Consider the following 14,015-nt stretch of genomic DNA (forward strand, 5'->3'; position numbering starts at 1 on the left):
CTGCTGCCTGGTACTATATCACAGGGTTAGTCCCTCCAAAGTGCAGGACTTTGTGCGTGTCCTTGCTCAGTTTTGTAGGGTTCTTGTTGGCACTCTATCCAGTCTGCTTCCATCCTTCTGAAACCCTCCAAGGTCTTTGGATCAAAGGTGAAATGCTAATGCAGTCTCAGTGTTCCCACATATGCTGTGAGGAATGCAGGATGTTATACTGGCAGTTCCTATTTCTTAAAATGTGTCTAGGATATATCCAGACAAGAAAAAAAAAGGAAGGAATGGGGTCCACAGACACAGCATATCTCTCCATGCCCTGACACCCTCCCAACCTGAGGTTAGTTGAATCCCTATTCAGTATAAGACATGTGGCAATATCTCTATGTTGTGGCCTTCAGAGAATGCAAGGTTTAAGACTTGAGGGAAAGACATCCATAAATTCTCTGAGTGATGAATGGTTGGCAGTTTCATTTGAGTACTTTCTGCTACAGATGTTTAACATTTTTTATTCCAAGGGCATATGCTGGAGAACAGAACAAGGAGAGGTCTTCATCTGAATATTTACATCTCTAGTATGAAGCAGGCATAGTCTCTGAGGGCCAGCAGAGCAAAAGCAGTTGCACATGGAGCATCCAAGTCAGGAAGAAGAATGGAAACACAACTGGATTATGCTCTTGACAGAAGTCTGACAATAACGTGACGTGCTTAGCTGGGCAAGGTGGAAGATGCGATGTTCCCAGCTGGCAACTGCTGGTGACTTAATACTCCCAGACGGAGGCTGGGGGCGAGATGATATCCCCAGTTGGTTGCCAAGGCTTGCCTCAGTGCATTCCCATTTGTACATGTAGCTTCTCAACACAATGAGAAGGGTGGGTGAAGTGTAATAAAGCAGCTGGTCTATTAGAAGCTAAGCTTCGTGGAGAACAGCACAAACATGCAGAATCCCCTTAATCTTAAACTTTATTACCCTAGATAATAGGCTTTGGTAGTGACAACAATCAGCTGAAATGCAGAATTGTCTTGGCTCCTGCAGCACCTGCCATGTCAGTCAGTCAAAAGCCATCTTCTGCTGCACAACAGAGTGGCTGCTTGGTACAAACAAGGCATAAGTTTTGTTTGTTTCCTTTGAAAAGGGAAGGGAAAGCTGGGCATCCCCCCTTTGCAGATTTTAGTGTGCACTCTGAACCTGCTGTAGGGGAAAGGCTAAAGCCATATGAAAGCCTGCTTGCTTGCTTTACCTCCAAGGAGCCAGAGAAAGGCATCTTTTGTCCACTGAAGCCCACTTGAAAGAGTAGGGCTTGTTATTCCTGCTCTGAATTAGGTCAAGCTTCCCAATACTCACCCAGCAACGAGAAAGGGAAATATCAGGAAACCTGCTCACAAAATCTTTATCTGTGTCATTTGTGCCTGACATAATTAAATTAATTTCCTATCAGAGACAGTACAATTCAGACAAAGCATCTCTCATTCTCTTTTTGGTGGAAAGCTTGGACCCTAAAGCCAAATGCACACATGAGATACCCACTCCTCTAAGTGCGCAGAAAAAGACCTTGCAGTTTGTCTTGGCTTTATGAAGTTTTCAATGTTCGTTTTGTTTGGGTTTTGTTTTGTTTTGAATTAAGTTTTAGTCACAGTCCTAGAATCAAAAGATGGGGGGGGGGGGGGAGGGAAAGGAAATCTGCTTACCATAAGCTGTTCTTTGGTTAGAATGTCTAGGTTTAATGTCTAGTATTTTACTACCTCCTCCTCTGAAGAAAGTGATGAGTTGAGAATAAAAAGAAATAAATGGAACCCATCAGTGTATTTTGACTTGCAGAACTACAGAAAGACAATAGAAGGTGCAGTGAAACCTGCCTGAAGGTAGAAGCAATCAAACCTGAAGCAAGGCAGCAATGACCTGCCAGCTGCACACAGTGAGTGGTGGAAAACCATCATCACAGGAGAGCAGAAGCCATCAAGCAAACTGGCAGACAAGAAGTGAGAAACAAGGAAGCCTGAAAGAGGAGCTTAATACCATCTCAGCAGAGCTTTAGAAGAAACAGTGCTTCGAGTCTGACTTAACCTTACCTGAGTTGAATTTGGAACTCACATCTGGTCCGAGCAATCTGAGAACTCCCACTAGCTCACAAGCTTTATCTCCCTCCTGCCTCAGAGGGACCAAACTCCCTTCCTTCGGCTGGTTCCAATTCCCCTGGCAGACGCAACCGAGACACCTCAGCTTCCTCTGTGATGCTGTATTGATTTCTGGCAGTCTCTCTTTCCCCAAGGAATTGATTTCACTAGATCAAATTAAGAACAATCTGAGCATTTAATGGGGCTCCTTCAATACGATGAAGTTTGATTGCTTGAAGTTGAAGTTCATGATAATTATTTATGCTGACGGCAGCCTCAGAGCCAATAAAGACTGACCTGTGCCTGAGGGCCTCAGTCTCTCCATCAGGGAATGAATTTGATCCTGCTGTGCTCACCCAATACACATACATTTTGTTATTAAATATGGCAATGATGACCAGAGAATAAAATGTATTTCCACCAAAAGCCAGTATCAGAATTCCAGCTTTGTTTCTATTCTGTTACCAAATTAAAGTCTTGTGCCTGACTAGCAGCAGCTAGTCAGCTTCATAAAGTCATAGAATCATGTGGTTACATGGGACCTCCAAAGGTCATCTAGTCAAATCCCCCTGCTAGCAATCAGGGACATCCCCAACTAGATCAGATTGCTCAGAGCCCCATCAAATCTGACCTTGAACATCTCCAGGGATGGGGCCTGGACCTCCCTCCTGGGCAACCTGTTTTCTAGTTTAAAATCATTGCCCCTTGTTCTAGTGCTACATGCCTTTGTAAACAGTCCCTCCCCAGCTTTCTTGTAGGCTTCTTTCCCTTGAGCAGCCAGCCCAGATCCCTGCTCCTTCAGTCACATTCTTCTCCCCAGTGCAGATTTCTTCCTCTGTGCAAGTTCTTGGTATTAAATCTTTCAAATGCAGGAATGGCTGCCCTGCCACACACAGTAATTCACCAGTCAAGGAACGGAATAGAAAAACGACTCTCTTAGCTGGTCTAAATGTAAAAATGATGTTATTTAAGAAAAGAGTTTGTGTAATAGTTAGAAAATGTGAAAACTAAAACGAATCTGCATGGAGGCAGCAGGCTCTCCCTGGGACAAGACCACAGCAGTGCCACACATGCTGGAGCAGCATGACTCCAAACCCACTGCTTTGGCCAGGCAGAAAAGGTGCAGTCATAAGCAGGCAGCTGATGAAAGGGTGATAAAGCACATTTGAGAGGTTCCCTCAGATGGTTCTGTTTGTTTCCTGGTTTGGCTTTCAGTTGCTGTAACTTTGTATATATTTTGGTTAAGCTATTTTAAACCCTGTCAAAGGAGACCTTGTCTCAGCAGGTTGCTCTGAAACCTAACAAAATCCTTGAGGGGCCAGGCAAAAGGAGGAATGGAGCTGCCCCCCAGTACTGGTCAGGATTTGCATTTGGGGAGGGAAGTTGGACACTTGCAGCAAGGAGGGGATTTTTGGCAGTAGGGCTTGGCCCAATTAAAGCAAAGGGTTCAAACCTGCTTCTCATTTAAAGGTAAATTAAAAAGTAGAAGGAATTAGTTCGGGAGGCAATAGAAAGCTGCTCTGCTCTGCTGAGCTGCCCAGGCCAGTCACAGCCCTGCTGTTAAGTTCTTCAATAACACTGAACTTGGGGTGACCCTCACAGACAAGAATTGCTTTAGCATAGGTTTGACAACAGCAGCAAGAAACTCTCCAAAAATAAGCACAAGCTTTAAATAAATGTCACCCGTGGAGACCTGCTCATGTAAAGAATCCTGTGCATCTCCCGTGTTTTCCATGATTAGCATCACAGCTCTTGGCAGCTTGAAAAATGACAGTTTTCAAGGGATTTCCAATGCTCCCTGCTCCAGTTTCTAACTTGGCAGGGAGCCAGCCAGGACAGACAACAGGTGGCCTTCAAAGAAACCTCACAGGGCAGCTCTGGGCCAGCATCTCTGCTCATTCACCCCAGTGTCTAGCTTGTTTAAAGGTGGCAGATGAAGCCAAATGGAATTGCAGTGCCTGGAATAAACATCTTTTCTTGCCTTGAAGCTGTAACATGATTCATTTAAGATAGCTACAGCATACCTTGCAATGCTGAGTACCCAAAAGCCCACCAAAAACTCAGTTCATTACCCTTGTGAGGGGAGAATGAGACAACTTTCTGCTCGTCAGCAGGAAAAGGGGAAATCTCAGCTGCAAGTGCTGGAAGAATTACATGTTCTTGAAGAGGTGCCCACAAGACACATACAGTGTTCAGAGTTCCAGAGCACTTTTAGAGGATTTTCCATTACAATTAACCACCTGGAAATTAGCCCTTATCCTGCTATGGTGTTAAGAATAGGATAGGATAGGATAGGATAGGATAGGATAGGATAGGATAGGATAGGATAGGATAGGATAGGATAGGATAGGATAGACCAGACCAGACCAGGTTGGAAGAGACCTTCAAGATGATCGCGTCCAACCTATCATCCAACACCACCTAATCAACTAAACCATGGCACCAAGCACCCCATCAAGTCCCCTCCTAAACACCTCCAATGATGGTGACTCTACCACCTCCCCGGGCAGCCCATTCCAATGGGCAATCACTCTCTCTGTGTAGAACTTCCTCCTAACCTCCAGCCTAAACCTCCCCTAGTGCAGCCTGAGACTGTGTCCTCGTGTTCTGGTGCTGGCTGCCCGCCTCTCTACAACCTCCCTTCAGGTAGTTGTAGAGAGCAAGAAGGTCTCCCCTGAGCCTCCTCTTCTCCTGGCTAAACCACCCCAGCTCCCTCAGCCTCTCCTCACAGGGCCTGTGCTCCAAACCCCTCACCAGATTTGTTGCCCTTCTCTGGACACCTTCCAGCATCTCAACATCTTTCCTAAGCTGAGGGGCCCAGAACTGGACACAGTGACACAACCCTTGCTGCTGCGCTGAATCTGAGATCCAGAAATCCCCAACATTCACTGGATTTGATGGGAAGTAATTCTTCTTTTGGTAGGGAAGAAGAAAGCCTTTTATTTAAACAGGCTGAACTTTGCTTCTCCTAGCTCATTCAGTGGCAGCCTACAAAGGAATCCTCTCAAAGGCTGAGGACCAGGAGCTGGTGAAGGCTGTCAGCTGTGCTGTGTGGACCACAGGATGACTTTTGATTTGGTGGGTAATGGAGAGTGGCTCTTTCGAAGGACATTTCTCAGCTGACAGGTTGACATCTTGCAGGCAGCTGTCTCACAATATGAACTACTGACAGTTAGAATGTGCCTGTCCACCTTGCATACCTCCTCTTTAATTAGTGTTTTAGAGACTGGTATGTTTTAAAAGGGCTGCTTTGGCCATTGGAGATGAACAATAAGCACATACATGGAATTGCACGTGGCAGGCAGTGAGCAGTCCAGGCTCCTGTGGTTTATCCTCATAGGAAGACTTCAAGTATTTGAAGAATTAGTATCAAGTTTCAACAAATATATAGAAAAAAAAAATGTTTGAGCTTTAAATACCAGTTGGTTCCAGAGAAAGCAGACATGCTTTCTCTGCATACTGTTGTCTGTAAACTGGGTTCTCCCCCCCATACACCCCCTCTCTCAGACAAAAGTTAGTTAGATCCCAACTGTAAACTGAAATACTCACCTGAAAGCAGATACTCACATAACCCAGGTAATCCTAACACAGCACTTTCTCCTGTGACAAACTAGAGAACTGACTTCTCAGAAACATAAAAAGGAAAAAGTCTACATTCTTCACTTGTTTCCTGATTAAATACACTTCTGCTCTACCATCACTGATGGGGTCAGTTTGGTCCAGTGACTTTTGATGAGACAAAGTGGTGGGCTTGCTGTTGGCTTTTTTTAAGTGCCTACATCTTAGGAAAAAAATTGGCTATATCAGCTCACTGAATAACAAAACTCGTGAAATTGCTTATTTTAGTCATTATTTGAACTAGTAGCAATTATGCCTGTAATAGGAAAAATGAGGTTTTAATGCTGATTAATGAAACTGCTAAACTGTCAAGACTACTATGGGTCTCTGGAGACTGTCCCCTAAAATAGTTGCCATCGTATGTGTAATATGGCTTTTTTTGTAGGACCAGATGTGAAGCATATGGTGACCTATTACAGTAGGGATGAGCCATAAGTCCTGTTTGAATTATACTGGGCAAACTACCCAAATGGAAAGATAACATCCAGTAATTATTATAGGATCAGAGCAGCTTTTTAGAGTGTATGGGACGATGATGGACTTGGGAAGTTGCCTAGCTCTGTTAATCGTTCCTGCCTGAGAAGAGTAACACTTACTCTTCTATACTTATTCATATCCTAGAGGAACACCATGCTGCTAGCTGTGCAAACATACTGTAAAATACACTGTGACTTCCTACCACTTGTCCACTCTCCTGCCCATTTCAGGTACCCACTATTCCCACTGCTGAAAGGAAGTCCTGTGGGGTGGTGAGTGCTGGTGAGGGAAGCCTGTGGTGCTCCCCATGATAGCTGGCAGGAGCAAACCTCGGAGGCACTGCAGCAGAGGAGGAAATGTGCTGTGTGACTGAAAGGATACTCTGCTGTCCAGATCACAAAGCAGGCAGGAACGAAAAGCCTATGCAATGATGCTCATTGATCTTCTATGGTGAGACTTCACCTGGAGCACTGTGTCCAGTTCTGGAGCCCCTATTACAGGAAGGCTCTGGACGTGCTGGAATGTGTAGAGAGAAGGACCATGGGGATGATTAGAGGGCTGGAGCACCTCTCCTATGAGGACAGACTGAGAGAGTTGGGGCTGTTCAGTCTGCAGAAGGCTCCAAGGAGACCAAATTGTGGCCTTCCAGTATCTTAAGGGGGGCTACAAGAAAGCTGTCAGGTAGTGACAGGACTAGGGGAAATGGAACAAAAAAACTGAAGAGAGTAGATTCAGATTGGATGTTAGGAAAAAAATTCTTCACCATAAGGGTGGTGAGACACTGGAAGAGGTTGCCCAGGGAAGTGGTGGAAGCCACATCCCTGGAGGTTTTCAAGGCCAGGCTGGATGTGGCTCTGAGGAACCTGACCTAGTGTGAGGTATCCCTGCCCATGGCAGGGGGTTTGGAACTAGATGATCCTTGAGGTCCCTTCCAACCCTAGCCCTAACCCTAACCCTATGATTCTGTGACACAGTCATAGTAATACTGGGCACGTTTTACTTCTTTCTGGCTATTAAATCACTTGGGCAGGGTCCTCACTCACAGTAAATTGGTAAGTGGCTGCACTGAGCTCCGGAGGGCTGTCAGGAGAGTGCTCGTGCACCGCACTGGGAGGGATGAGGGCAATATTCTTTTCTGACCAACCATACCCATTAATTTGATTGCTATCCAATGCTGTACTCAGTCTTCAGCATGTTGGCAGGTACTAGCCACACAGAATATAATGGACTGCTTTTCAGGTTTGCTGCTGCCATGTTGTATTACTCCTTGGTATGAGTCTGCCAATTTATGAACAGTTTAACCTATTTACTCATGTGTAAATGAACAGTGGTTGAAGATTAGAGAGGCTTCATTTGCTATGAAGAGCCACTATCTTGTCTCAAAGGAGAAAGAACCAGCTGATGAGAGGTCATCTACTTCCTGCCATGGATGTAGCAAATCATCATCACAGTGTCAGCCTACACTTAGAGTAACAAATACACAACAGCAGGGCTATACACTGAGTTTGAGAGGCCAGAACACTGTAGAGAGCTATTTCAGTAACTGAGTATGTGAATAAATATGCAGGATGATTCAAATTCTCACACACTTGCATTGTGTTTCATATCCATTTCTGCAATCACTGCTGTCTGGCCAAGCTTACTTTGGACAAGATGTTCCTGTTGAATGTTTGTTTGGAGGAAGGAGTAAATTTTGTGTTATCTCCTCCTAAACACATTTCCAGTATTTTTTCTATCACCATATTCTTGGGCTTTAAGATTGTTCCATCAGATTAAAGTCCTCTCCTTATAACCTGTGAATTTTTGCTGTTTCACAGCACCCAGTCCTACATCCCTAACTCACACAAGCAGCATCACCAGCTTCATAAAAATCAGAGCTACAGAAATGCTGAAACCGTTTCCTGCGATTCTGTAACCATACAAGGCTGATCTATTGCAGAAAAAGTCCTCTTCAAATGGTCTGGCAACAGAAACTGAGGTATTTTCTTCATATGGCCAAGCTTTCTGTGACAAATAATGCTACCACAGGTTAACTGGCATTTATACAGATATTCAGGCCTGTAAATTATACTAGTGAAAGCCACAGCTACAGCCAGGGTTGTCTGCATATGGTTACTACACTCCAGACAGATAATTCCTTCCTTGGAAAAGTCTGCTTTCATAGTAACCTGGTTACAAAGCAGTCTCTCAAGTGCCACTGTGTGGGTAAAGCACATCACAGACAGAAGGTAATGACTGCTGACACCAGAGCAGCTTGCCTCTTGTTCCATATAAAAGCCAGCAAACTCTAAATCATCAGTGCAACCATGCTGCTTACCTGCCCCCATTGTCCAAGTACCTCTTTGCAGCAGAGAGCTAAATCTATCAGAACATAGTGTAAGGAAAAAAAAAATTACTGCATGGCATATAGAAGCCTGACTGGCTGGGCTGAAAAAAATTAAACAGAGATTAAGATCTCAACAAAGAGCACTTCCTCCCCAAGGATTAGTGAACTACTTCACACACACAAAACCAACAACCAAACAACACTCCACCCTCCAGCCCAAACAACGGCAAAAAAAGCTGAGGTGGGATGCTCCTGTCCTGGGCACTTTGGCACACAGCCTGGCAAGCTTTGTCAGAAGGGAGAGTTCAGTAAGCAAGTCACCAAATTCTGTTTGTCTAACACTTGCCTGCTCACTTAAGCCTGGAACATCCAGTATAGCTGTAGAATGCCCTGTCTAGTAGCTATTTGTTAGCACTGGCTCCATTTCACAGCTCGAATGTGAGAAGTTTTGAGGGCTTTTCCTCTGTTTTGATTCTCCCAGTTAGGAAAGTGGCTCATTCTCGTTGTAAGATCTTCCCAGATCAAAAGCTGTGGGGAACCAAGCAGCAGTGAGATGTCAGAGCAGGAAATAAGAGTTCATTTCACTCATTTGTCACAGCTGTGACTGTAGCTGATGGCCTTGATTTTTGTCTCATGGCTGTTCCAACTATAAAAATACCAGTTGCTGGCAATTTGCTTTCTCCAGTTACTTGACTTGAGCTACACACTAAAAGGACTCTTACCAAGTTGGACAGGCAGCATCAAGAAGGTCTTAGCCTTGCTGTGGAGTGCCACTCTCATGCAAATGAGAGCTTTTCCAAGCAGGTATTTGCATAGCCAATTGTTTGCTCTAAGAGTGAATGCTAACTGCAACTATCCACTGTGCTCGAGTCTAACTGCTAACTGGAGTAGATCCAAAGGAATGCTGGAACAACAGGTAAGATGTTTTATATAGGACATGTCACGAAACTGGAAGGTTTCTTTTTTATAACATACTTCTAGATACCATAAGGACATTAAAGTATTGGGGTATCCAATAGGAGTTGGATGTTCCTGGAACTGTAAAGTTATATGAAAAACTGCCTTCAGCTTGATAGTAGAAACCCAAATCAAAAATTAGAATAAACCACTTGAATTTCATTTTAAGCTGATACTAGCTATTGAATTTCAAAGTTTTATAGCTGGTATAACTGATTATGAATAATGAGCCTATGTATGTTGTCCACAGTAAATTCAACAGCACTTTGTATGAGAAGTTGTTCTGTTGATTAGGAGACCTTAATCAATACAATGTAGCTCCTCTTAGGAACCACTACTCTTCCAGCCTGAGCTGGGCTTGAGCCAGGTGCCTTGCAGTGTCAATACAATGCTCAAATATGCTGTCTCCAAAATTCTCTAGATACCTCATAACATGAAGCCAATAACAAGGTGGTGCTGCTGGCAGAGCTCCAGTCCGTATCTTACAGTAATGTAAAGATTTTGTACCTGCTTCAAACCTTTTAAAGAATCTATGACAGTGATCATCTTCAGAGTTTGGACTAAGCTTATTCATCACTTACTTGCCTGCTGAAGAAAAAAATAAATAAATATGTACTTTTAAGATGACTGAAAAAGCTTTGGCTGTGTGTTCTAGCAGAAATTGCTTGTTCTGTTACCAAGAGCTTGATTTTATCTGTTTATCCTATTCCAATTTAATTAAACATGCAGGAATTAGCTTTGATTTTTGTTTTCTGTCTATCTGGAAGTATTCCCTGGCACAAGCCAGCACCTGTGTTCCAGGATCCCGGGATGATTTTCTTGGGGTAACAAAGGAATTGTTTTCTCCATCTATTTGAGAAGGAAAGCTGTAATTAAAAAGCTATTAACATTTCTCAGGAAATGCAGATTCAGTTCTTAGGATTGTGAGATCTCCTGTGTGATCAGTCAGTCACCTTTCAATATGTTCACTCAAGAGACTCCCTTTCTCCTATCTGTTCAGTTTCCTGTCCCTTTGGACTCAGCTTCACATGAGAGATCCCTTGTTTTGTGCATCATGAGCTCCAGAACCGACCACATCCGTGATGACTTTGTGCAGTATTATCTATATTGACAATTAATCACCAAAAAGTTACACTCTTCCTCCAAGTGCTGTGCCTCTCAGCAGCCTGAAATACTCACATGGCAGGGATGTTGAAAATGCTTGTACACAGTATGCAGAAAACCTTCAATCTGTTGTGCTGTTCCTTCTCTGACACTCCCATCACTGAAAGCCCTTGCAACAGAATGATGTTTGAGACACAGTAGTAGTAACAGCAATACAAAAATATTTTTTAATGGGATTTGAGGAAGACTTTAAATCTTCATTTTATACTTTCAAGTCTACTTTTGAATCTTTTGTAGTTTATCTAAATTCCTAGGGCTTTTGCAGTCCTAGCTCTTCAGTTCATAAAGCTGACAAGTCCTATTGTACCCTTGGGCCATCTACCCTGATAAATACTGCCCCCTGTTTGAGGACGAGATGAATGCAAGCCATTCATTCAGTTATCCTAAACTGAGATACATGTTTTTGTTAGCCCCTCCCTCATGAATGTAAACCTTAGGAACAAAGTAAGTTACTAAATTGTGTAATGACAATTGCAGGGAAGTGCTGCCCCCAAAAAATATTTAAGGACTCCTCTTTCTTATGTGTAATTAACAAATCCCAAATTGAGCCTGAGGAAACCTTCCTCAGAAAAAACCTAGCAGTAAACTAAAATGAGATGTGTCCTTATAACCATATCCTAATTGAATCACTACCAAACTGGCTGGCTCAGGCTGAAGATAGAGGTATGGAAAGCCATAACTAGATGGTGGGGGGGGGGGGGGGGGAGAAATCAATATGGATGACTGAAAACTGATTTAGTGCACTAAGCTCACTCAGACTTCTCCTGCATTTCCTCTTGATTAGGCTGACAGGAACTGAAGGTGAAAATGTTAAAACATGACTTTAGTCTTCCATGCCACGCTCAGGCTGCACTCATTTATTAGAGTCCCTTTCTTTGTGCTTCTGTAGGTCAAGTGCTCTGACGGCAGGGACTTCCTGCAAAAGTGCATAGGGTGTCCCACAAGGGCTGAGAGCTGATGTGATTGTCCAAGCCTTACCATAAGATGATGTGATCTGAGTAACATGTGAATGCAAAGTAGCAATGATGATGGTGCACAAAAGACTGGTTACTACAAATGAGGAATCTGCAAAGAAGATGGGATCTACAACTCAAAGAAGAGAAAGACAAAAATGCACAGCTTTGTGTTGCAGGCTTTGCTCCCTGCAGTTTTTACAATGCATTGCTTTTTCCAGTAAGAAGTTACCATGCTGGGCAGGGGAATTCAGGATCCCTGCCTGCCTATAACTGCTAAAAAAAAATCAAGTTCAAAACAAAACAAAACAAACCCCAAGAGGTGGAGGAGAAAAGGAAGGATGAAAATTCCAGAAATGTAATTCACTAAGGTGTGGTCAAACATAAGGTCTCAAAGAAATCCCCTGGATCAATTTAACACAGAAGGACAAGAGGGTTTGGAAGTCACCCTGTGACTAAATTACAGATAGTTTCCAGGAGTTTCCTTAATAAAATTTGTCTAGGGAGAAAATATTGGTGTCAGTGAGGGGAAAAAAATCTGATTCACGGAAAATGGAAAAGAGAAAGGCAGCTTCAACCAGGAGTTAGTCATCGATCTATTTCTTAGACAGAGTCTTGGCAACACCCATTCTCGTGGTAGAACTTGCCTGGAGTAGACCAGATTGATTTGACAGTCTCTTAGCCTAATAAATGCTTGACCTCAAGGTCTGCTGAATTCACTAAATTCACTATGCAGAGAGAATTGGGAACCAATCACCTCTGGGGAACATCCTGTTGTGCAGCCCTCCCCTGATAAAGGCCTTGACTGCTTTCAGCCTTATCGAGACGACTAGATGAGAGCTGCTCTCAGAAGAAGAAAGGTTAATCGACTATGCTGCTGTTAATCAATCACTTGGAAAGATTCAGCACTTACAATAGGTAGGTCCCTCTTCCTGCCAAGAGGTTCTTGCATGTTAACCAGGGACCATCTCCTCCAGTTTGAAGGATGAGTAATAGACAGAAACACAATCCAAATAGATGCCAGGTGTCTGAGCCAAAGCCAGCTGAAGTCAATGAAAGACTCCCAGTGAGTTCAATGGGCTTGGATCAGACACTGGAGGAAGACTTATTATCCAAGGTATATTCTGCATATAGAGATTGAGTTACATGTAGTAGTGAAAGATCCTTGAAAAAGGCAGATTCATCACACTTCTGCCTCCCTGAGAAATCAAACTTCTTCAAACCATACTGTGTCCCATTTACCCTGATTGCTAGCTACAGCTGACATCCAGCAAAGGCAAACTACCTGCCTGTGACAGCACAGACAGACATGTGCGCACTGCACAATCTCTACAAAGAAAAGAAAGAAAAAATACCAAGCTGCTTAATGTTTTCCTGGCCTTTTTGTAATTGCCTCTAGCCAAAATGATAGCTTTCTCAGAAGAGGAAAAGCTAGATCAGTTTCTGAAAGGACAAAGGAAAATTGAGGGAATCGAATTAAAAGATCTTGCCATGGACAAGCTCAGCGTCAAACAACCGGTTGTATGCAAGGTGATGCTGAGAGCTAGAGAGAAAAGAAATACAGCAGAAAACACCCACTTAGAAAGTACTTCTAAAGAGCAGGTATTTCTCTAAATTAACAGCTGTATTCAGCTGATCACAAAGTGCTGACTATCCTTGATGTCTGTCCAGCAGGGAGTCTCAGCCTCTTCTTACAGATCCAAGCCCTCACATCCCTTTGCAGAACCACTCAATAACATACCTGCCTCACCACACAGCCAAAAAAGCCATATGGCAAACAGCTGAACCCAAAAGATACACACCTTTAGGACAGTTACAGATACCAGCTTACTGCAGTCTGGTCCAGGCTTCTGCTTCTTCGAGGCATTGTATCTGGTATTTTCCCACCACCAGTCTTACCCAATGCAGACTCCTGGCTGAGTTTACGCCAGCCTTTGCTCAACTGGCTTAATATGCTGCCAGAATGTTTCAGGCTGCTCAAAACCTAGAATAAAGCTGCTGATTTGAAATTTTACTTTAGGAATAACCCAGTTTTCCCTAGAGGCAAATACCCAAGAATGACAGACTGGTGCCATGAACTGTACCTGGGAAGAGGCTAGTGAAGAGGCACCAGGTTCTTCAAAAGGCTGGAAAGCAACCCAGATGCAGTGGCTATTCTCTGCTCACCTGGAGGTTCACAGCACTATAAGGCATCCCAGGCAATGGCTACTTCCTCCTTATGCAGTGATAACAAGCAGGGATCAGTGAAAGAGAATGCTCTAAGGTGCACTGTGTCTGTGATTTCTGTGTGCTCCAAGAAAATGCTCTGAGGAAGGACAGAGATCTTAAATGTAGTCATGTTCTTCACCATTAAACAGCTGTGGATGCCAAAACCAATTCCTTAATCTTCCCATTGCTGGCTGAAAAAAAAAAAAATC

This window comes from Dryobates pubescens, chromosome 22 (genome assembly GCF_014839835.1).
Source record: "Dryobates pubescens isolate bDryPub1 chromosome 22, bDryPub1.pri, whole genome shotgun sequence".
NCBI lineage: Eukaryota > Metazoa > Chordata > Aves > Piciformes > Picidae > Dryobates > Dryobates pubescens.